The sequence below is a fragment of the Papaver somniferum genome, chromosome 5 (assembly GCF_003573695.1).
Source record: "Papaver somniferum cultivar HN1 chromosome 5, ASM357369v1, whole genome shotgun sequence".
NCBI classification, from domain to species: domain Eukaryota; kingdom Viridiplantae; phylum Streptophyta; class Magnoliopsida; order Ranunculales; family Papaveraceae; genus Papaver; species Papaver somniferum.
Genome location: NC_039362.1, coordinates 111907749 through 111929666, shown reverse-complemented (window position 1 = coordinate 111929666; position 21918 = coordinate 111907749). Strand labels below are relative to the sequence as shown.

General features: G+C 36.5%; 1 long non-coding RNA gene across 10 annotated transcripts; it reads left to right on the top strand.

Annotated features, from left to right (window-relative positions):
* The first annotated feature begins 862 nt into the window (after positions 1–862).
* LOC113282434 lies at positions 863–5537 on the top strand. Of its 10 annotated transcripts, none has more exons than XR_003326933.1 (11): positions 863–1183; positions 1269–1314; positions 2003–2116; positions 2430–2489; positions 2579–2923; positions 3643–3744; positions 3818–3929; positions 4054–4099; positions 4217–4274; positions 4360–4415; positions 5120–5537. It is a non-coding gene; the product is annotated as an uncharacterized LOC113282434 (long non-coding RNA). The 10 variants fall into 10 exon arrangements; XR_003326927.1 differs by having other exon boundaries at positions 3643–3929; positions 5120–5221; positions 5320–5537; XR_003326930.1 differs by having other exon boundaries at positions 3643–3929; positions 5120–5221; positions 5300–5537.
* The last annotated feature ends 16381 nt before the right edge of the window (positions 5538–21918 follow it).

The window sequence follows — 21918 nt, the reverse complement described above, 5'->3', positions numbered from 1 at the left end:
TTGCAGCATTAAATTCATTCTATAGCTTCATAACCAACAGTACCAAACTCCCTGTAAACACCTTCTTGCATCTGCAATTCGTCTTCAATTAGCTTGCAAAACTCATCTAGATAGAACCCCAGGCAACCACCAATTCGAGAGAACGAAGCCATGCTGGCACCCCCAAACTTAATTCCACCCGAACTTCACCATTAATCAACATAATTCGAGAGACACAGAACTTCACCATTAAAATTAGTATCAAAAAAAAAAAAATCAACACAATCTAATCAAGACACAGATCCATAAACCAAGTATCTTCTTTGCTCCATCCACAAGATGATGAAATGAAACCACGTACCGCACTGCTTTATACTTGAAATTACCCCTTCATTCTTACTCCAATCTCTCCTTGCACCGATTGCAACAACTCAATCATTCCTACAAATTCTTACTAGACTGCAATATACCATCGACCAACACCAACATCTCGTTTGCTGCAAGTTCACTCTCCATCTCCGTATCGGTATCGGTACAATCTCCACCTGAACGTTCTGTTGGAGACATAAATTTAATTTAGGATTTTGGTTCAACGTTAAAACCAAAGTGAACAGTGGTATCTAAAGAACATGAAAGAGATCAGATTTTCTTAAGGATTGTGAAGGGCAAATAGGTAAAAATGAAAATTTCTTGACTTGTTCAACGATGATAGACCTGTTTGGTGGGCCTTGACGGAATACAAAACGATCGTGGTATTTTATTAATTTCGAAAAAAACGGTGGCAGTTTCTTAAACCGATAATTGGAAGTGTGACAATTTCTTAAAATTCCCTATATAAAACTCTCAATTCTAGTTCACATTTTCTTAAATATTTTTCTTTTCTTTTCCGTTCTGCTCTTTTCTACCCTCTTTCGTTCTTATCTCTTTCTCTTATTTCCTTTTCGCTTCGTCTCAAAACCGAAAGAGAAAAATCGAGCGAGAGAAACCAAGATACAAAACCTCTCTTTAGAGTATATCAAATCCAGATTCATACCTAAATCGATTGAAAATCTTCATCTTATATCAATAACTTAAAGCCTGTTAGAACTCAGATTTATTCTTCTTCTTCTACTATTTTCAAACCGTAAATTGACCAAAAATTGTGTTAAGCATGTTACCAGAATTGAAGACCCATTTTTACTGAGTTTCAATAACCTAATCTCAGGTATGAAACCCATTTTACAGATTCTTATATTCTTATTTTCTAAACCCTAGAAATTGATTTTTCACTTTTGATTTTGAAATCGCAGAAGAAGAATTAGGTACATATACTTAGAAGATTCACAGAAGATTTAGGTATAAAATCCTAACCTTATTAATTGTTTTGCGTTTGATTTAAGCTTAGTCTGTGAACAATATAGTTCTATGATATGTTTCTGTCTAGATTTTACAATTTTTGTGCTTGTGTAGTTGATTTCATAGAGTTTTAAAGAATGGGTATTCTTATAATTAAAATTTTGTTTTATGAAGTGAGATTTTCAATTTTTGTTCCTGTCTTTGAAGGGTTTAAATATCTAATTTTGATTTTAACCTTTTGTTCAACTAAAAATGGGTATTATTTGTTTTGATTTTTTCCTGTTTGTGTTGTCATTGAAGATTTCGAGTCTTGGATTTTGTTTGTGAGCTTAGAGAGGGGTTAATATATTAAGTTTCAACTTAATATTGTATAGATCGAGTCTTAAAATGTTTTTTTGAAACTGAAAACTGGTGTTTCTGCTTTAGCTGTCCATGGAAGGTGATATGTGTATTGATAAAATTGGGTTTTCAGGTATTATTTTGTTGTAACTATTGTCCTTTTATCATGTGTAAGTTGGTTTTTTCCAGTCTTGTGAAATATGGTGGTTATACATATAGATTACCCACCCTCAGCTATATCCTTGTAGCTCGCTGTACTGAAAGAACTCTTCTATTATAAGCCTTGTATGCTTTCTTTCGCAGCTACCTATACACATGTTCTTATTGTTTGGTTTGATTTACTTTTCAGGTTGATTGCTTCCATGCGCTGCGGAGGATCAAGCCTTTATCCATACCTTACGTAGTTTTCGTCAAGCAAGGACTTTCATCGTTTGTAGGCATCTACTTGAAACGTTCTGTCTGTGTACGTCTTGGTCCCTCTTGTCCTAACAGTTTAATGACATAATTACCAAACATATTATATCCCTGCTTACTTCTCGGAAACCAAATTATATCCCCTCTTGCTGGTATAGTTTAATAACAATTACCAACATACTTCTGTGTTTTTACAAAAGTTTAGCATTTATGTTGTCAAGGCATGGGGTGTTATCATCCGCTTTTTTTTTAGGTGAGACTAATCACCTGTAATCCTCATTATCCCTCTGAGTTGTTCATCCTTATATATTATGGAAATATTCAGTTGCCGCGTTTCTTATCCGCTTACTTCATTTGTACAGGATTTACTGCATGAGGCATGATTTCAACCTGGATAATGGCATATATTGAGAAGAGTCATGGTAGGCCCCAGTTTTACAGGTTACACCTTGCTTGATCTTCTCTTGAATCCATAACTTTTGTAACTTGATACACACAATATTCACTGCAGGTGGTTGGGTTGCAGCAAAGAAAATATGGAGAGTATTTGTTTCTATTCACACTTTGATCTGTTTATGACTTGCTTTATTTACGTGCATTGTGAATTTTATCTCTATCTTGAAGATTAAACGCACCTATAATTTTCAACTCGTCCGCAGGATTCCAACTCAGATGCGGTGTTTGGCTTCAACCAGTTCAACCTTGCTTTCTCAAGATTCAGTAAATGTGTTATTTGCAGCGGGTTCATCTAGAACTCAGCATCCCCATCGGTTTTTTAATTTGGCTATTTACATGATTATTATGCTGTTTTTGGAGTTTCAAAAAATGCTAATAAGGCAGACAGACATAAAGAGTGGTATGCACACTATTTTACTACATTTATGCTTAGAGATGCTAAAATATGTCCCTTAGTTTCTCGTCTATGAACACATACTACAGTGGGTTCTATATGTAGGTGCATATTTTTTTAGGTAGATTAATAGAAGTGGTTCTGGTTATCATTTCCTTTTTAAGTCTACAATTTAATTTTTATGCTTATTCAGATTAGAGAAGATAGCAAAACTAGCTTGATTATAGATGCTTGAGCCAAGGCTTATCCAACCTTTATTTTGATCAAGCAAGGGTTTAGTCTACATTTTATGCTCATTTAGATTATAGATAGCAAAACAAGTATGATGTTTCGGAGGGCATATTTACCTTGCTCAGTGTTTCAGCTAGATAATCTCCACACACTCTTCATCCTTTTCGGGAAAATGTAGGAATACAAGCGATTTGTTATGGCAATGTTTATTAGTATTGAGTTGAACGAATAGAGTGTGATGAACTATAGTAAAACCGGATGTCTTAGGTAGCAGTTACATTTGGCTTAGTATAACCACATAAGGGAACATCCCAAGTGATTTGGTTAATCAATATAATTTTTTCAGCTTTGAAATTTGTCGAATATCGTGAACTTTGTAACAATGATTATACAAGTATTGAGCTACGGTCACGTCTTATCATAGAATTTCAATACATTGAGTATTTATATCAACAAATCTCAATGAAGACTAACTTCGAAGGTGATCTTTCCAGGCCTGTGCACTTCTCCAAAACAATCTCGATAATGCTAAAGCAAGCATAGAGGTCCTTATTGCTGATTTGCAATTATTAAGGAACCAGGTGACGATAACACAGGTATAGAGTGATAGAGAAGGGAAATAGACATCTGAGAATCTGAATTGATTGATAATAGAAGTTTGAATAGTAGGTATAACATTATAAGACTGGATGAGTTGGGAACCACCATTATGTAATTGGGTATTGCTTTTTGTAATTGGGTATTGCTGTAACTGCAAGAAGAGTGTGGACATAGCAACAAGGTATTGCTTTTTGTACTTTTTCAACAGATTTTGCCATTTATTTCCATTTGTGGTCTGTAGGGTTTCTGATATTCTTTATGATGATGCTCAAACTTGTGTGTTGACTTGCTTGTTTGAACTGCAGTTGAGGCCAAAGAGAAAGAACAAGTAGATGCAATCCTGAAATTTTGGTGGGTGCAGAGCCGGCGAATTTGTTTTCTAGCATCTTAATTGGTACTTTTACTTGGTACTAGCATCTTAATTGGTACTTTTACTCAAGAATATCTTATTTGAAATTTATCTAACAGGTATAGTTTTAGCATCTGTTACTGGTAATCACAGATCAAATCATGTCTTTCAAGCCGGGTAAAATTCTTTAAATCAGCTATTCATCTATGATGTTCTTGATAACGATCCCTTTGATCTGATTCGGAAATTTCTTTCTTTGTAGGTGTAAAAGCTAAGCCTTTGAAGCAACCCAAGGCAAAATAGAAAGAATATGATGAGGTATAACTATATACTTCCATATCTCGAAGTTAATACAGTAATTTTTTAAGTGCAATAATTGTTTTAGAAGCTTGACCATTCTGTTACCACGTACCATTAAGCAACTCATCCACATATAAAATCACTTTAAACTCCTGATTAAACTGATCAAACCTCAGATGAATAAAGTTAGAGCTAGGATGCAGTTAAACAAGACTATTAGCAGCACGGTTAGTCTCCTTGTACCTACCGACTGATCTTCACATTCCCAAACAACGTTAACAAAGCAGAGACCCTTCTCCATATAAGATACAAGTCCAGGGAGGTTAAGGTTCAATCTTCTTAAGTAAAAGGTAAATAGACATTGAATCAATGCACCTTCTGAATGGATTATTAGCTAATTTCATGCCCAACTCTACCCCCTGCAATTCATGAGCAGGAAGAGAAATGGGTTGACTACCACTATAAGCACAATCCACAGCATCTCCAAACCCAGCAGTAGTCTAACTAATCCATTCGATGTGCTTAAACCAATGAAATTTGAAATATTTGAACTGTGTCTGGATTAACATACCTATTTCACATCATTGTGGTATTGGTTTCCTGTATGTTTCCACCACTGTTAATCCACTTTCAAAATTGAAAACTGTCTTTTGAGCTATTTACTTTACATATAGCACCGGGTGCCTAACATTTTTCTTTATTTCTATTGTCTCTTTTTGTAGACTGACTTGGCAAATCTTCAAAAGAATAAAAGAGAAGCTTTATGTCAGGTGGTGTTGGACTAAAGAAAGGCGGAAAGATTGGAACAAGATGCTCTAGTAAAGGTATATGTCTGGAAATTATGCCCATTTGAGCTTGTCCTGTTTTTGTTCTGGTCCTTTGGTATGTACACCGACTCCTAGAGATGTTCCATTTACATCAGGTGGCATTATAAGGAAATCAAGAAGTCAGAGTTGGATAAGCATAATATGATTTGAGCGAACAAGTTGTAGGTAGTTTCTTATTTCTTAAATTCTTGTAGAAAATGTATCCACTGCCTATGCATGATTTATGATTGGGAATGGAGTGGCTAGATACCTGTATTCTGGTGCAGGAAAACAAATGTGCAGGTGCAGGAAATTTTGAAATAAGATTTTTTTTTTTAAATCTCATTTTTTTTTGAGACGCATATAAGAGTCACTAAATTAATTTTTGCGTCGCTTTAAATGGCCAGATAGTTCACTTACAAAACCGTCGTAAACATTTATGAGACACTTACAAATGTCCCAAAATTTAATTAAGAGACATTTGTAAGGGTCCTAAATTCGTCTCGGAACATTCCCTACAAGTGTCTCAAAAAATCAAAGCAACACCTATATATGTTTCAAAACCGTCGATTTGGTGTAGTGCTAGTTCCTTTGTTAGCAGCGCCTCCTAAGTTGGACCTTAAACCATTACCAGATACCCTGAAGTATGTGTTTTTAGGCCCATCTAAAACTTTACCTGTAATTATGGCATCCGACTTGGATAGTGATCAGGAGAGTAGGCTAGTAACCGTCCTTCAAAATAACAAGGAAGCTTTAGGGTGGACCATAGCAGACATTAAGGGTATAAGTGCCACTGTTTGTATGCATCAGATTTATTTAGAGGAAGATACCAAACCTTTTAGGGAGATGCAACGTCGACTAAACCCTAATATGAAAGAAGTAGTTCAAACCGAGGTTCTTAAGTTGTTAGATGCTTGCATTATCTATCCTATTTTAGACAGTAAGTGGGTCAGCCCTGTTCAGGTTGTCCCCAAGAAATCCGGTATAACTGTAGTTCAGAATGATAACAATGAGTTAATCCCAACCCGGGTCACGGGTTGGCGTGTCTGTATTGACTATAGGAAATTGAACAAGGTCACTAGGAAGGACCACTTCCCCCCTCCCTTCATCGATCAAATGCTAGAGAGATTAGCTGGACGTAGTCATTATTGCTTTTTAGATGGATACTCCGTTTATAATCAGATTGTTATTGCCCCAGAAAACCAAGAGAAAACCACTTTTACATGTCCCTTTGGTACCTTTGCGTATAGACGCATGCCTTTTGGGCTATGTAATGCGCCTGCGACTTTTCGGCATTGTATGATGAGCATATTTTCCGACATGGTAGAACGATTCTTAGAGGTCTTTATGGATGATTTTTTGGTGTTTGGTTCGTCTTTCGATGAGTGCTTGCATCATTTGTCATTAGTTTTGGCTAGGAGTAAGGAAAAGAATCTAGTGCTTAATTGGGAGAAATGTCACTTTATGGTTCGTTCAGGAATTGTTCTAGGGCATATCGTATCTTCTAAGGGTATAGAGGTAGATAAAACCAAAGTTGTCCTTATTAAGACTTTACAGGTCCCAAAAACCGTAAGAGATATTAGGTCATTCTTAGGGCATGCTGGTTTTTATCGTCGATTCATTAAGGATTTTAGCTTGATTTCCAGACCTCTTTGCAATTTGCTTGCAAAATATGTTAAGTTTTTCTTTGATGATGCTTGTTTAGAGGCTTTTGAGAAGCTTAAGACTTTACTCACTACCGCCCCCATAGTCCAGGCACCTAACTGGAACCTACCCTTTGAGATCATATGTGATGCTTCAGATTATGCTATTGGTGTTGTGCTAGGTCAGCGAGAAAACAAGTTACTTCATGTGATTTACTATGCTAGCAAAACTCTGAATGATGCCCAGTTGAACTATACCACTACGGAGAAGGAACTATTAGCTATTGTGTTTGCCTTAGACAAGTTTAGATCTTACCTCTTAGGTTCTAAGGTCATAATCTTTACTGATCATGCTGCTTTGAAGTATCTTCTTTCCAAGAAGGATACTAAACCTAGATTGATTAGATGGATCCTATTGTTGCAGGAATTTTCCTTAGACATTAGAGACAAAAAAGATGCAGAAAATGTAGTAGCAGACCACTTGTCTAGGCTTGTTGTGGATACCCCTGATGATTCTCCTCTTGTTAGGGATAATTTTCCCGATGAAGAATTGTTCTTTGTTACCCAATTACTTGGTGTGCGAATATAACGAACTTTCTTGTTACTGGTCGAATGCCCCAACATTGGGGTAAACAAGATCGTTCTAGGTTTTTAGCCGAGGTTAAGCACTTCTTTTGGGATGATCCTTATTTGTTTAAGTATTGTCCAGACCAGATAATTAGGAGATGTATACCTGAGAGTGACCAGTCCAATATTATTTCCTTTTGTCATGATCATGCTTGTGGGGGTCACTTTAGTGCTAAGAAGACTGCTGCTAAGATATTGCAGTGTGGATTCTATTGGCCTTCGTTGTATAAAGACTCCCATAGTTACTGTGTTACTTGTGAGCGTTGCCAGAAATTAGGAACCATTTCCCGTAGGAACGTGATGCCCTTGAATCCTATTTTAGTCGTTGAAGTCTTTGATGTGTGGGGTATTGACTTTATGAGTCTGTTTCCTAATTCTTTTGGTAACTTATACATCCTTGTCGCTGTAGACTATGTCTCTAAGTGGATTGAGGCGGTTGTGTGTAAAACCAATGACCATAGGGTTGTGATTGAGTTCTTGAAAAATAATATACTTACACGTTTTGGTACACCGCGAGCTATAATTAGTGATGGAGGGTCGCACTTTTGTAATGGACCTTTTAGGCTTCTGATGAAGAAATATGGTATTACACATAAGTTAGGTACCCCGTATCATCCGTAGACTAGTGGTCAGGTAGAGGTTTCCAATAGGGAGATAAAACGTAAATTAGAGAAAACAGTTAATCCTAATCGGAAAGACTGGTCGTCCAGGCGTACTGACGCCTTATGGGCTTACCGTACTGCGTTTAAGACCCCCATTGGAATGTCGCCTTATCGGCTTGTGTATGGCAAGGCATGTCACTTACCTGTTGAGTTAGAACATAAAGCTTATTGGGATGTTAAGCAACTAAACTTTTCACTTCACAAGGCAGGAGCCCATAGGAAACTCCAGCTCAATGAGTTGGAAGAGATTCGTATAGATGCTTACGATAGTGCTAAGGAGCATAAGAACAAAATGAAACTTGTGCATGATTGAAATATTTTAAGGAAGTCATTTTCTCCAGGTCAAAAAGTTCTTTTGTATGATACCCGCTTGCATTTTTTCCCTATGAAGTTACGTTCTCGGTGGACGGGTCCTTTTATTGTTCGCACTGTCTTTCCTCATGGAGCTGTTGAGATCGAGACACCGGATGGTTGTAGTTCTTCGAAGGTTAACGGTCAGAGATGGAAACCCTTTTTAGAGCCCTTTCCTACAGGTGATGTTAAGGAGGTCCCTTTGGAGAACCCTGTTTACCCTTGATTGACCATCAAGGCAGTTGTATGTTGTATATTAGTTTTTGATTTTATCTCTCTACACCCAGGTACTATCTTTCCAACTTCTCCTCGTGTTATTTTACTATTGGTACTGCTCTTTCATTAGAAACATTGAGGACAATGTTAGATTTAAGTTTGGGGGTGGGGAAGAACTTTTTTAGTTGCATTTTTGAAACTTCTAGCGTCACATAGTATCCGGTTAGCTAAGTTTACATACTCTTTCTCACCGAAAAGATAGAAATTGGATTTGCTAGGGATAACATTCTATTGAGACATTAGAGAAAAAGACATTGAGATCTTTGACATTCAGGAGAGAACATGTTCCTTTTAGAGGGTAATCGTGATGACCTAACCATCCATGATAGAAAGGCAATTAGGCAAGAAGGAAATGCCAGAAAGACAAAGCAACCTCACAATGTAATCTTAGTTACTGGATTACGACTCTGTCTCAGTAGAAACTTATCATCATCAACAAGCGGAGTGACATCAAAATCTATGAAGAAGACTTAGTTACAAGAAGTTATAAGAGCAAACAACATAATTTGTTGAAGTTCATGATACCAAAACATTACAAGTTGCGAAGATCCAAGTTCTAGAGTCCTTCTCTCATGGCCATGTAAATTTTGTCTTGTTATTTTTTTTTCCAAAAAAAAAAAAAAGAAAATCATCATTACGTTCTTAATTTCTGTAATTAGCTTTTTGTTCAATAAGGTCATAGGGAAGTAGAAATCTATAAGGAAGTTTCAAGCAATAAATTAAGGAGAAGAGTTAATTGTCAAGGTTCTATGAGGTTCGACAGTTTATCATCAACAGTTGAAGTCGAAGAAGACGTTGTTTCTACTGAGCACTATGAGAGAGTCGAAGAGAGATACATATTGGTTGCTTTGTTAGTCCGTTTTCCATCTGACACAAGATTTTTATAGCATTGGTTCAACTCATCACACGTAATTTGTCCAGCTATGTAGCAGATGTCCCTCTCATTTTTATCTCTCTCATAATCTTATCCAGCTGTAAAGCGGATGCATCTTACAATGTTTATCTAGCTGTGTAGCGGATATCTCTTTATCTAGCAGTGTTGCAGATGTGTCTCCCCTATTATTTGTTCAGCTTTAGAGTTGACACCTTTAATTTCTCTGGCATTCTAGTTACTTGGAGATAGGTTGAGAATATGTATGTCCTCATAGCTCTTTGGATACTTGTGACCAATTAGACGTCTTGGTTTTGTGGGTACACCTCTGGTAAACCCTCCCGAGATTAACTCGGTCGCTAGGGCCACCTAGCGATTTAGGATTTTATTTTCTAGATTAGTTTTGCTCGAAGACTAGCAAATAATAGGTTTGGGGGTATTTGATAGACACATTTTTGTGTCTAAGTTGTCCTCAATTTTCAGTATTGTTGGTACTCAATTTTGCACTTATTATGGTGTTTTGTGTGTTTATATGTGTTTTTGCTCGAAAAGTGCTATCTGGACCCCTGGAGAAAGTTACTAAAGGCACTCAAGTTTTGGATAAGGGAACCCCACTGGTTATTCGGAACCCACATATTTGGATAAGGGACATCTTCTTCTTCATTTCAAATGGTCAGTTTTGGCGGGAATTCTTTGCAGTCAACTGGAAGATTTCTGGTTCGATATTTGGGGATGATTCACCGAGACTAAATGGTTGGAATTGCATGGAATCATTGACTGAGATAATACAGGGATGGTAACGTGTTTAGTTTCGATAAAAATGGAAGGGAACGTGCAATTACACGGAATGAAAGTCTAGAAGATGCTCGGGATTGTGTCGATGTTGTTATGGAAAGTCTGCATGCGTTTTCAGCGTGTTGAATCATTTCTTGATGATATGGAAGAATGTTTTGAGCGTGTAAACACTGGATGACAGCGTAAGAAGAAAATAAAGGGAAAAATATTCCCAAGAATATATTATTTACTGTCTAGCAAAGGGGAGAATTATAGGCAGTTATTGCGTTAGATTTCGAGGCTGCTGGGTTATAAATAGTTGTTGGGATATCAGAGAGCGGACACGAAGTGATTGGGGAGAGACCAGAGCAAAGAAACGTGAGTTTGAGAGAATTACTGCTGCTGCCATTGAATAACATACGAAGAACATAAGACCACAAGGAGCAGTTAATTGCTACAGTGATTGCGACACCTATTTGACAGTCGTATACGCTACAACGTCAGTGATAGTTTACTTTTATCGTTCTTTGCAACTGTTTGGTTTGTAACAAATCTAATTGTTACAAAGCCGGATTTAATAATTTTTCCTCCCATTTCATCATTTGTGAACCATTTTTTGAGCATTAATAAATTATTTGAGAGGGTTTTCACCATGATGAGCGGCTAAATTACCCGATGACTGAGGCAGAGGAGGAAACTATTCATTCATGCTTGATTGGTAATTTCTTTTATAATTTATTTAATTATTTATTTAATTTAATTCACTAGGATCAACATAAAGATAAAATTGGTTTTCTTAATTAGATGTGAATCAATTCGATGTGTTATGCTTAAAATCAATTCTTTGATAATTCATGCTTAGGGATTACAATTTAATATTTGGACACCTTATAGATTAATAGTGAATTAATGAGAAAAAGAGCTTAATAATAATTTCAGAAATATCGTTGTAAACCACTCAACTAGAAGGAATAGTGGAATCTGGAGCCTTAGTCCATTTTTAAATCTTGAAATCACTTTTTACATTAAGTTTTCTTTATTTTTAAGTTTTACAAGTCTAAAATCTATTGCTTTCACAAGTCTCAACGAACCTATTTACTACAACTTTAAAATCCCATCAATATCTTATGAAATATATGTGCTTTTTCGTTCTCGTGAATCGAGCTAATATTTCATATATACTCAGAAGTTAAATTTATTATGTTTTTATAAACGAAAATAGAACAAACTCTTTGAGATTTTTCTCGCAGTATTGATCTTCTAGTGATCACGATTTTATGTTATTTTTGCTTGACACACTCTGTAAGATTCTCTTATGTTGAGTAAAATGAGTAAAATTATCTCGTTGTTCGTAACTGTCCTTGAGATTAATTTATGTCCGCCAAAATCCTTTTTTTTTCAAAGTAAGGTCACTCATGTTGTTCTCTTGGGAATGACATTTTACGAGGGAGAGTTCTTAAATGAACTTCTGCTTAATTGTTATATCTTTGTGGGGAGTGTGGTTGTGGAATTATAAAGGGGATGCTTGTAACTTTTTAATCTCCTAGGATGAACACTAAGTATTTATTACTATGTGCTATCATCTAAACAGGTTGATATGAGGATTTGCATTTTAACTATGTTATTATGTAGTATTTACATCTTCCTTAAGCTTGAGATATCTTTTGGTTGTATTCATTACGATCCCGCGATTTTCGTACCTTTGTTAATTTTATTGACAAAAAGGGGAGAATTATTTAGTAGTTTCATACTACATACATATGGTTTACGGATCATTATGTAAGGGGGATTGGATCATTTAAGCAATAGGTTTACCTATTAGACAAAAGATGTAAGTATTGATTAGGGGGAGAAACATATCATCATAGTATTTGTTTGTACCCAAAATTACTTTTAGGCACTAAACACGATGATTTGATGTTGATCATGATGAATTAGGGCTAAAAAACGATTGAAAACAAATAAGAAGACAAAGGTTTAACGTGGTTCGGCAAGTGTTGCCTGCATCCACGTAGGAACGTAGAGATATTTTATTGATTATGATAATACAAAGGTTTTTCTCCGGGTTAGCTAACCTAAAATTCCATGTCTTCTTAGGGTTTAGGATACATGTATTTATAGTGTTTATGTAACCCTAATTAGGTAAACTTCATATGCAAGCAACTTGGGCAACAAGACTTCTGGAAACTTCTATAATCTTCCTTCACGGGCTAAGCGGGATTAATTACGGGCTCTTCGTGTATAAAATACACGGTACAAACATCGCCCCCTCTTAACCTACAACTTGTTTGGGGTTAAGAAGTTTGTTTTTCCTTCGCGTCGGTTGTCGATGATGAAACTCGCCCCCTAGCGTGAGTAGGGATATTTCAAAGACGCCCCCAACTGTAATTACCTGCAAAAAAATTGCTCACGAGCTAGGCGAGACTTTTGGCCACGTGGTGGACTTGTGATGCTCGAGAGCTAGTCGAGTCTTGAGTAGAATGTAGTGTGCTTGCGGCTGGGGTAAGGCTTTTTTCTCGCAACGTAACAAGGATGTAGCGCTCGCTGCTCGGGGCAGGCTGGCTGTATTGCTTGTGTTGAGTACGCGTTTTTTGACCAATATCGGGCATTGGGCTCGTGTCGAGACGAGACTTTGTACGGACCAACATCGGGCATTGGGCTCGTGGTCGAGACGAGACTTTATGCTTGCCAAGGTGCAAGACTTTTATACTCGCGTGCAAGACGAGAATTGATGCTTGCGATAAGAGCAAGACTTATGTGCTTAGGGCTGCACATAACCGACTCGACCCGCCGACCCGACCCACACCCGTCAAAAAATACCCGTACCCGAACCGACCCACCTAAGTATGGGTCGACTATGGGTGAGGCACGTGAAAACCCACCGTATGTTGGGTCGGTTGCGGGTAGGAACTTCCTTCACCCGAACCGACCCACCAACCGACCCAATATTCCCTAGCATGCTAGCCCTTAGATTTTCTATCCTAGAATGAATCTCAGCCATTGGATTGAAAAAATAAAATACCTAACCCTAACTAAGCATCGCACTCACAGCCCACACCTATCACTTCGGCCTCTTCTTCTCTCTTTCTCAGAAACAGAGTCACGGAGACTCTTCTTCCCTAAATTGAGTAATGGATGCTTCATCAGCTGATCAGCATGCCTCGTCGGAAATGGTTTATCCACCCCTAGTAGTAAATTAGGTGTTAACAAAGAAGTTTATGGAAAATATTTGTCTCCTTCATTTTTAAGTAACTTTAATTTTCTACACTTGAATTCTGTAATTCTTCATGAATCATGATACAAGTAATTTGCAAGTTATGACGGGTAACCCACCACCCGACCCGACCCAACCCGTCTTATTGTGGGTCGGGTGAAAAGCGACCCATTGTTATGGTGGGTCGGTTGTGGGTGAAAAGTTCAATTACCCACCAGCAGTGGGTCGGGTGGTGGGTGAGGCCAAACCCGACCCAACCCGACCCATGTGCAGCCCTATATGTGCTCACGTGAGGTGAGGCTTTAGGTGCTTTAAATTTGATGCAAGGCTAAATATTGAAGGGTCTAAGCAATCCTCTTCTCCAACTCTATCATGTCGCTATCCACGAACCTCGAACTCGATCATGTCGCTATCCACGAATCTCGAACCCGATCGTGTTGCTGCTCCAAGTGCACATCGAAGTTTCTCGAACACTAGAACTTTTGCTCCCATGTTGTAGGAAATTGAAAGACGATTCCAACGAGCCAAAAATCACTAAATTCGGACTTAAAACGAAGAAGTTATTCACGAAACAAGATTTGAATGAAGCGCGCGCGTTGTTGCTGACGTAGCAGTGACTGTATCAAAACTGCTGATGTGGCAGTCGATGACTGGACTAAGGTGCTGACGTGGCGCCGTACATGATGACATGGAAATACTAACAGAACCAGCTGGCACAACGGAGTAGGATGATGACGTGGCAACTGCGCTGACTGGACCAAGGTTGATGACGTATCACTTTTTGCTGACGAGGCATTGTTGACTGTGCATGCATTGCTGAGGTGGCAGGTGACTGGTTGGACCCGAACGGTCTAAACCAGGTTGGACCTATTACACGTGTCGCTTTCTGGTTGGCTGAGTCATGTTGAACCGATTTGGTGAACCTGAAGCTGGATCTGAGGTTGGACAGATCTAACAGTCCAGATTTCGTCGATCTGACAGATATGATTGGCTCGATCTAGAGGTGTACCTGAGGTTGGACCTATGCGGCTATACAGAAGAGATGCTTTGGTAACGGTTTTTACAACATCTTTTGGTGTTACTGTTTTCTAACGTTTCTGTTTCGTAACGGTTCCTTAACTGTTTTGTAACAGTTCCGTGAGAACCCTAATCTTTTTTTGCTTTCATCTTCTTCGCTGATTTTTGCATGGAATTTTGGGATGATTTCTTCCGCACTTTTCTCAATGGTAAAACACGATTTTTTTATACGAATCCTCTTAGTTGGCTCCAATGTTTGTACCTAAAATTACTGTTAGGCGCTAAACACGATGATTTGATGTTGATCATGATGAATTAGGGCTAAAAAACGATTGAAAACAAATAAGAAGACAAATATTTAACGTGGTTCGGCAAGTGTTGCCTACATCCACGGAGTAACGGAGAGATATTTTATTGATTATGGTAATACAAATGTTTTTCTCCGGGTTAGCTAACCTAAAATTCCATGTCTTCTTAGGGTTTAGGATACATGTATTTATAGTGTTTATGTAACCCTAATTAGGTAAACTTCATATGCAAGTAACTTGGGTAACAAGACTTCTGGAAACTTCTAGAATCTTCCTTCACGGGCTAAGCGGGTTGATTACGGGCTCTTCGTGTATAAAATACACGGTACAAAAAGTATTACTTCAGAGTTGAGATACAATTGAACTTTGGAGAGAAGATAATAATACTATGTTTCTGCATAACAACGATTGAGAATATTTGTTTTCAAAAAGTTGTTATCGCTATGGAATCGGTTTTTCAGCAACAACGACACTGAGTTGAACACGTTCAGAATCATTGCAACTTGAAATAACGAAGAGTTCAAGGAGAGCTGGAGAAACCAAGGAAATCAAGAAGACATGGTAGATCGAGAAGTTTTTTCAAAACTTTATTTTTGTTATCCATATGTATTTAAATAGTTTTGTCACTAAAATTGACAAAGGGGGAGATTGTTAGAGCATTGCTCGGTCGAACTCACAAGTGTTGCTATATCAAGCTTGTTGTCAAATTTTAGTTGTCAAAACTATATCTTGATTTCTAGTCTACAATTAGTTAAGTCTTGGTCTAGGATAGTGGAGTTGAGAAACGAGCCAGTCATCATTTGCGTTCTATCGTCTGAAGGTGAAGATCAACCGAAGCTTTTGGAGAACTTCATCGACAAAAGGTAAGTAAAGACCAAACCACCTATTTCTCAAGTTACATTCACCTTTTTATCCTTGAGACGATTGTCGCATAACTAATTATACTAGCTTGCATAAACAATAATTTCGAGTCGAGAACTAATTGTTTAGTTTACGAATTTCTCGAAATATAATGACTAAGCTTAATGAGCATTTGTTCATACTTGATCAAATTCGGTGGAGAACAATTTATTGTTCGAAACCAAATCATGGTTCAACTTTATCATTCGAAAATAGCCTGGAATAGTGATATGTGTCATTGTTTTTATTCATGAATATTTCGAATTGATTTAGAGAAATATAGAACTACTATATTTGGAATACAAGACATTGTTATCAGTCTTACAAATTGAGAAAATTGTTATATGTCTAAAGCCGTATTACATGGATTCGTACACGTAGCGGAGTAGCTATATATCGACTTCCATATATGTGTAATATGCATATTCGTATGTACATCATGGGAAAATCTGTTTGTTTCGTGATCCGGATAGGTATGTATATTCGTATACAAACAATTGTGGATTGTGGTTAGGGAACCGGGTAAAAATAATCAAACCGGTGTGCGAGCCAAAATAGTTTTATATTCTAGAACCAGTTTAGTACCCAAACCGGTACGCAAGATGAATGTTCCGTGAACTCCAAAACCGGCAAAGGTCTTAAGTATGCAAACCGGTACGTGAACTGAAAAGTTTTGTAGAGTCCGGAACTTGGTAATTGCATAAGTTTGCAAACTGGTTTATAAAATGAAAATTTCTGTAGACTCCGGAACACGGTAATTGCATATAAGTTTGCAAATCGGTCAGCGTACTGTGACTCAGCCGATTCACGAACGAATCAAGTAATTGTACTTTGTACATTTACAAACTATGTCGATCATGATTCAATTGCGATTGAATTATTTCTATGAAGTAATCTGCATTTGATCATTTCTCTAGTTAACACTAGACTCAATAGATCACATGATTGTGACTCAATATTAATGTCTTAGTGAACATGAAAATGAATGTTAAGCTTTTAAGTTCAAATCGGCTACTTTCGGCTAACCATGTTGAATATGGTCTTTATACAGTGTTCGGTTACGGTTTACCTCACCACAGTATATATCTTGTATATGTGATTAAGATTCAAAGCTTTCATCTAACGGTGGATATTGTTTGCTTGGTTCTAAAGCTATCTTAGTTTAAACCTCAAGCAACCTGGGCTTTGAAGTCTACATAAGCAGTACTCTTGGCAACTGGGATTTTTGAATCCTGACACTACTTTTTGATGTGTCCTAGTTGTATCTAGAGTCGTCCTCTCCATAAAAACCTTTTGGGGTTTAGCGACTACAAAGACTTCATTGGGATTCGTGAAGCCAGGTTCAGTTATCTTGATAACTTGAGTATCCTGATCTTGATTGTTTGTAGAGCCTTGATCCATCAATCAAGATAGATAGTAATCAACAAAGTCTCTTCGTCTCATACTTTGTTGATTCCACAAGTTTTATACTTATGAGGTGAATAATAATCTAGGCTGCACTCCGGGTTGCATAAGTCTGGATTTTGAGGATAGCCAAACTTTTATCTAAGTTGATATCGTTTTCCATCACCTAGATCTATCATTTGATATGATCATCGGTTTAGATCGTAAATCAAGAAATCAAATATAGGCTTAATCCATGAGAGGCATATTTGATTTAAAGTCTTCAATTGAGTTGAAGAAACTCTTAGTCGTGGGTGAGATCGTCTAAGGGAATCAATTGCGTAGAGTCCTGCTGGGATTAAAGAGGCGTAAGGAGCACGACTGAACTTGAATCATTGGGAGACTAAGTTCGGGCTCAACTACATTCCATACCGTAGTTAATTGGTAGTAGGCTAGTGTCTGTAGCGGCTTAATACAATTTGGTGTTCAGTGTAGACTAGGTTTCGGGGTTTTTATGCATTTGCGGTTTCTTCGTTAACAAAACTTCTGATGTCTGTGTTATTTATTTTTCCGCATTATATTGTTTATCTTTATAATTGAAATATCACAGGTGGTGCGTTGATCAATCACAATAGCTAGGTCCAACCTTGTTAGTTGGAAAAGACTTGATTGATCCTTGGACATTGGTCTTTGGTACCGTCCAAGAACTCTTTTTGTAGTTAGGTTCACGGATTCAATTCTGTAGACGTTCTAACAATAAGAGAGAGAGAGATATATAACTCTAAGCACTTTTCTTGATTGAGTTTTTACTCTCATATTTGTGTTGAGTTTGTCCATACAAATTTCCCAAAAAAAAGTTGGTGGTGTATCTTGGTACCCCCAACGTTTTCATGACCAAATGGAACTTAAATATTATAATTTTGCCCATTAGCTAAATGTGGTAGTTTTAAATATCTTTATTACAATCATCAAAATGATAAACATTATAGATGATATTAATGGAATTTAATCTCACGCACATCAAAAAGAAAAACCAATTAACAAACAGAGTTGTTGGTCGGTGCCTGGCTACAATTTTGTAGTGTTGCATTCATACATATTTTTTGTTATATTTCTTGCAATTTACCTTGTATTACTCTTGTTTTATTTTATTTATTTGAAGTGGGTGAATAGTTCAAAAATAAATAGAAATGTCTATGGTATTCCAATAAAATGAAATATTATAAGTATCCAAGGGCTCGAGACCAATTGGAATGATGAATACGCAATAAAAGTAGATAAAAAAAGAAAAACAACTTAGTCGGTAAACCTGAACCAAGCTAACCATATCTATTCATATCCATCTTGTAAAGAATCAAAATACGACTCGAACAAGCTAAGAATTACTTAATTCGGATTTAGAATGAAGAAGTTACGAGCAAAACGTTGAAACCCAGTTGGATTGGTTTTTGTTGGTTGTTGGGCCTAATTGGGCTTGCGCGTGAAGGAAAAAAAAAGTGTGTTTTGGGATTATGTTAGTGTATGACACTTTCCTATTTTATCCAGGTTTCCAAATGTGATAAAGATTAAGAGGATCTTCTAAGACCCTATATAAAGGGAGCTTAGAACAACATTTACAACACATTGGTTTACCCATTTGAACAAGGAACTAAGATATTTCTCTTATTCTTTTCTTCTTGGTACTTTACATGGGTTTTAGTAAAACCCATGAGTAGGTAATTTATATTTATGTTAAGGATATTGTCGAATTCGACAAACATGATGCTTAATTAATGAATTAGTATTTTCTCACGATTATCGTTCATAATCTATTAATATATAGTATCGTCATGTATAATTGGATGTTTGTTTGTTTGGGGTGCATACCAAGTCAAAATATATTCATATCTAAATCTAAATTATTGTAAATATATAAAAGTTAATAATTTTTTTTATTACAAATAGTATAATGTGACTCTTAATAATAGTAATATTTTTCTTATAATTACATATAGATTATGACCTTTGTTAAATTGACTACCCAGGTATGTTCATTGCATTGATTAGCATATACTCCCTCCGTCCCACTATTAAGTGACCTAATTCAAGTTTGCACAATTTTTAAGACAAGCAAGGGGAAAAAGTATTTTTAAGCAATTTTTACAATTATATCCTTATGGATAATAAATAGTGAAATTTTGAAATGATTTATCTCTGAAACGACACCACGGATGTTCGCAAACTTCGTACCATTGAAAAGCATTTTAAAACACCTACATAACGAATATAAACATGACTATCAAATTATGCATATTTCTTATATTTCTTATAATCAATTAAAAGAATAATTTTAGAAATATCTATTTGTTTAGTGATACAGGTCACTTAATGGTGGGACAAAATCTAAAGGTAACTAGGTCTTTTATTAGTGGGACGGAGGGAGTATCACCAATTTTAATGCTCTTGAATGTTTGAACCAAATTTCTTGATGCGTTGGATTATTCTCCAATCTTTATAACATACGACGATTCAAGGAAATTGACGGAGTTTACTCATGATGAGGTACTTCATAGATTTTGATAATGAGAGATTAAATATCAATCTTAATTATTAATTCAAGTACATATTTGTGATTGAAGACGAATCCTTTAACCAATATTTTCCAACTTTTTGTCCGTAAATATAATTATTTTAGTTTAATTTTAACTTACACCTTGTTTGTTTACTCCTGACTCATATGAGTCGTCTGGATCTGAGTCATCTGGATCTGAGTGAAATCACCTGACTTGAGTCACATCTGACTCAATATGTTTGTTTTGAGTCAGATCTGACTCAACTGACTCAAAAGTATGTGAGTCAGTGGTTTGATCCCATGAGTCAGTGGTATTTTGTTACCTGACTCAAACGGGTCCGAGTCAGAGGTCGAGTCAGATCTGATTCAAAGTAGAAAACAAACAGTCTGACTGCTGACTGCTGACTCGGCGTGAGTCAGGGGTTGACTCAGACCCAGACGCCGAGTCAGCTGCAAACAGACAAGGTGTTAGTTTAATAATTCAAAAAAAAAAAAACCCAGTGACTAAGAGTAAGGGCTATGGAGTGAGAGTTCTCATTCAATATGAATGAGTCTCATTGGATTTGATCAAATTTGGTGCCATTATGGGTACTGGAGAGGTCCCCCCCCCCCTCCCCCACCCAAAAAAAAAAAAAATCACTCATACACTCATTGGGACGAATGAGTGCTGGACAGTCTTCACTAAGAGGCACATGATCAGCCGCTTGAGAAAAAGCTTGTGCCGTGGCACATGATCATCCTCCTGAGAATAAAAAAGAAAAAATATTAAAATAACTAAAAATGGATTGGGGAGGCACATGATGAGCCTCTTAGGTGAATTTTTCATCCCAAGAGGCAGATGATCAGCCCCTTGGGTATAATTTTTGTCCCAGGAGGCACATGATCAACCTCTCGGGTGAAAAACACTCATTCAATCGGTCTCTCCCATAGTGCAAAAAACACTCATTCACACAGTCCCTCACTCTATTGGTAGTAAATGGGTGTTTTCAACACTCATTCCATAGCCTTTTCTCTTAAAAATTAGATAACAAATAACCATTGAACGCTCGCTATGGGAACAAATCTTTTCATGTTACTCTAATCGATATTGTAGGACGTGTATGAAATATTTTGACTGGTTTGACACCCCTCAGTTGTAGTACTGCATCATGCTTCCATTTTCATTTGTGATGATGTGGAAGTGATCTTACAGAGCAAAAGAATATTTTAATGCATAAGCGCTCTCGTCCAGAACCAATTTAAACTTACAAGCTCCACTATTTATAATGTTATGATCAAGGCTTGTTTGGAAACCAAGAAGCATGTTCTCGAAATTATCAACAACAACAAAAAAAAACTTTATAGTGTTATCATAATTATGTAACTGGCATAAGTTTGTAATAATACAATCTCCACAATTTATAGTGTTATTATCAAGACTTATTTGGAAACCAAGAAACCTATTTTCGAAATTCTCAAAGATATTTCATAAGTACCAATTCTGAAATAAGATATTATATATATTCTTTCGATATTACTAACAAACAATGTCGTAATAATATCTTAGAATATATTTCCAGTTAATATATGAGAAATCCTACTAGTATGACAACTAATATTAGCTAGTAAAAATTCAAGTACTTTGCTAAATATGAAAACTGGTTATTTGCAAACTTCTGGGGAAAAAAGCGCACCATATAGATTCCAAACTTGGATTCAAAAATATTTCCCATAATATTAATTAGGATCATAGACTTGAGTATCAAACGGATAAATATGAACAATAATATTTTTGAGTTTAAATACGTGTTCAATATTTCCTGACGTCGAACAATTTTCATTAAGACTTCCCAACTTTCGAAATCTCAAAGATATGAAATTTTAGATACAGATTTGGAAATTACAAGTCTAGGATCAGTCATGGAATACGTCCTGAAAAGGATTGGTTCTCAATCCCACTTGTCATAAAAATTGAATTCTAGTCAAAACAACTTAAACTATGCCAAAGAAAAGAGCTTCTCTAACACGAGTTAAAAGTTCGGATTCACCACTAAATACATATATCAATTTTTATGAAATTTCAACACCAATCCATGACAAGAGTCATATTAGTGTCAAAATAACGAAAGTATAGTAAACAATACAACGTAACTCAATAG